The 3,750-nt window shown below is 39.2% G+C and overlaps 1 pseudogene; it reads right to left on the reverse strand.

Moving 5' to 3' along the window:
• Positions 1–2,135: 2,135 nt before the first annotated feature.
• On the reverse strand, positions 2,136–2,571 carry LOC134365057 (large ribosomal subunit protein uL24-like; annotated as a pseudogene).
• Between the last annotated feature and the right edge of the window lie 1,179 nt (positions 2,572–3,750).

The raw sequence follows: 3,750 nt of genomic DNA on the forward strand, positions 1-3,750 counted from the left end.
ATTTTCTTCCAGAAGAATCTAAAATCAGTCTCAAATTATTATATTTAGCTTTAGCCTGTTTAACATAAAAGAGCAATTTGATATTAACATTTCAATTATTTCAAAATTTTTCAAAAAATATATATTACCCCCATTTTAAAATGGTTAATATTGATTTAGTTAACTAATAGGATGATCTTACCTTTGAACTTAGGAATTAAATTTGCCCTCCAAACAGATAATAGTTTTTTAAAAGGCAGAGTGGGGATCATTTACTGTAATTCATTTTGTGCTTAACAAAATATAGATTCCCAAGAAGCAAAACATATCTCCTAAAACCATCACTATTTGAGAGGTTTGAACTACCTTAATAAGAGCTGACATATTAATTAATTCAACCCTTTGCTCTTTCTTTTAAGCCATGGCATACAAAGCTGAGGACATAAGCTTGTCTCTAAGTTGTCAGTCCTGTTTAAGAATACTGTGTTTAACAACCAAAGCTCTGGCATCATCTCTGACTACTTTACATTAGGATCACATCATACCAGTGAACTGCTGATGGGATTGTGGGCCTGCTCAGATGCCAACCCATGATAGGCTACTTGCCTGTTACCCTTCCATGAAAATTTCTTCTATTAAATGCTTTCTGATGCTTTAGAACTGATTAATTTAATTTCTGACAAACTAAAGGAATAAAATTATTTTAATATTAAGTTCAATATTTTTAAATACTGTTTTGACCCTATTTGACAATTGACATTAAAAAACAAAACGAAAGAAAACAAAACAATCAAGAAAATGAAAAGACAAGCCACAGACCAGGAGAAATTATTTGCAAAAATTCATATCAGATAAAGGATGGTTATCCAAAATGTACAAAGAACTCTTGAAATTCAACAATAAGAACACAAACAACCCAATTAAAAACATGGGCCAAAGACCTTAACAGACACCTCACCAAAGAAGATACAGATGGAAAATGAACATATGAATTGATGCTCCACATTACATGTCATCTGGGAAATGTAAATTAAAACAACAATGAGATACCACTGCACAGCTATTAGAATGGCCAAAATCCAGAACACTGATAACAACAAATTCTAGTGAGGATTTAGAATAACAGGAAATCTCATTCATTCTTGGTGGAAATGCAAAATGGTACAGCCACTTTGGAGGACAGTTTGGCAATTTCTTACAAAACTAAACATACCCCTATCATACAATCAAGCAATCATGCCTCTTGGTATTTACCCAAGGAAGTTGAAAACTTACATTCATACAAAAAACAGCACATGAATGTTTATAGCAGCTTTATTCATAATTGCCAAAACTTGGAATCAGCCAAGATGCCCTTCATAGGTGAATGGATTAATAAACGGTACTACATCCAGACAATGAATATCATTCAGCAGTGAAAAGAAATGAGCTATCAAACCATGAAAAGACATATAGGAAACTTAAATGCATATTAATAGGTGAAAGAAGCCAGTCTGAAAAGGCTATATATTGTATAATTCGAACTGTACGACATTCTGGAAAAAGCAAAAGTACAGAGACAGTGTAAAGATCAGTGGTTTCCAGGAGTAAAGGGAGCGCGAGGAAAGCACAGGTGGAGCACAGAGGATTTTTAGAGAAGTGAAGACGATGCCAGAGGAGAGGCTCTGGGGAGGCCCCAAAGCCGGCCCTAACCCACCCCATCCTCTACCAGGTTCTTGACCCTGCCACAGGAAAGAATTCAACAGCAAAGTCACACAAAAAAGTAAAAACAGGTTTAATAGAGAACATAAGAAATACAGACTTCACAGGGAAGGTGTGGCCTAGCGCCAGAGACTGAGTGGCAACCACAGCAAATTTAATACAAAAGTGAGAAATACACACTTAACCAACAACATCCGGGCTTCCTCGAGAGTGAGCACAAACTGCCAAAGGCAGGTTTGATACAAAAAATAAAAAATGCACCCCTCACGCCAAGTGTGGGCTGGCTCCAGGGGACTGAGCAGCAGCCCCACCTGCTCCCTGGATTCAGCTTTTATACTGTTGTCTATTTATGCATATGCATGTTATCTAATGAATATTTAACTAAAAGGGTGGTTCCTGGTTATGTAACCTAGTCTTTATTTTTTTTCCTCTTAGCAGTCGTATGTAAGATTATCTTATTCTTGCGTCCTCTCAATTGTTTCTTCCTTGTATTTGCCCTTTTCCTTTCCTGCTTGGTGAGATTTGTCTTTCCATTCAAGGATCCTTTTCCGTCTTTGTCCAGTTTTAGCCTAGGGATAACCACCTTGCTGGGGTAAATGCCCACATGGACAGTTGTGCCATTAGCCTTTTCCCACTGCACCCGTTCAAGATAGATGACATATCTCTTCCTGTAAACCTGGACTACTTGGCCAATTTGCTGATCTTTATAGTGTCCCTGCACAACCTGAACTTCATCATCTTTTCGAATGGGCATGGATCGAACATTGCACTTCTGTCTCAGGCCTTTGGAAAAAGGGGAAGACATAATCTTTCCACAAATGTTGGAAGGTGCATTGAAATGCCTTTTACGGTTCTTGCTTCGTCATAAGTCACAAAGGGATTGAACTTCATTTTGGCTGCTGGCCCCTTGGCAATGGCAAAAGAGAAGAGAGCTGTAACCGACTCTTGCACATGCTCAGTTGGTCTCTTTAGAGCATGCTCAACAGTCCAATTCCACACTTAAAAATAAACTCCTTTCTACTGAGCATGCTCGGCCACCAAGATTGGATAAGTCTGCCTCCTGAGGTCTTGATATCTATGTGTTGGTACCAAAAATAGGTGCTGCAGGCCACAGTAGCTTGAGATTCAGAGGCAGGGCTTGAGTCCTAGGTGAGTGGTTTGAAAACTAAGAGAATGGCCTAAAACCCAATCCCAAGTGGGCTGAACACCTCCTATCTCAAAAATATTCTTCTGATAATCGTGGGTACATGTCATTATACATTTGTCCAAACTCGTTGAATGTACAACATCAAGAGAGAGTCCTAATGTAACCTATGGACTCTAAGTGATAATGATGTGTCAGAGTAGGTTCATCGGTTCTAACAAATGTACTACTCTGGTGGGGGATGTTTATCTTGAGGGAGGCTATGCATGTGTGGGGACATGAGATATATAGGAAATCTCTGCACCTTCCTCTCAATTTTGCTGTAAATCTAAAACTTCTCTAAAAAAAGGAGATACTTCAAAAAAATAAGAGAGAGAGAGAGAAACAGAGTCTGGCAGATAGATCATGAAATACATTTTTTATGTATGCTGTTCCTTATTTCAGTGAATGGTAACACCATTCATCCAGGTTTCCCGAATCAGAAAACAAGATATCTCACTGTTTCCTCACTATCTGTAATTAACCCACCAAGCAGTTTTTACGAATTCTAATTTTAACTTTTCTTCATCTGTCATCCTCTTTCACAGCATCATCATCTCCCACTTTGCAAAAGCCTCCTGAAGGTCTCCCACAGTCACCGTTGTCCCTTCCAGTCAGTCCTCCACAGGAGAGCCAGTTATCTTGATAGAACACATCTGTTTATAGCCCTCCCAGCTCCATTCTATTCTGTCCAGACCCACCCACTATGCTGTCCCCTCCCTTCAGCAGTTCCTCAAAACCTGCTCCATACTACATTTTCCTCCCTTCCCTGCTCCAGTTAGATGGCACTTACAGGACCTACCAGATCTTATGTTGCCTCCTACCGCAGGGTTCTGTGCAAGCTGTTCCCTTTGTCAGGAGGACACTCTTCTCTCCACCTTGTAATC

The sequence above is a fragment of the Cynocephalus volans genome, chromosome 16 (assembly GCF_027409185.1).
Source record: "Cynocephalus volans isolate mCynVol1 chromosome 16, mCynVol1.pri, whole genome shotgun sequence".
Classification (NCBI taxonomy): Eukaryota; Metazoa; Chordata; class Mammalia; order Dermoptera; family Cynocephalidae; genus Cynocephalus; species Cynocephalus volans.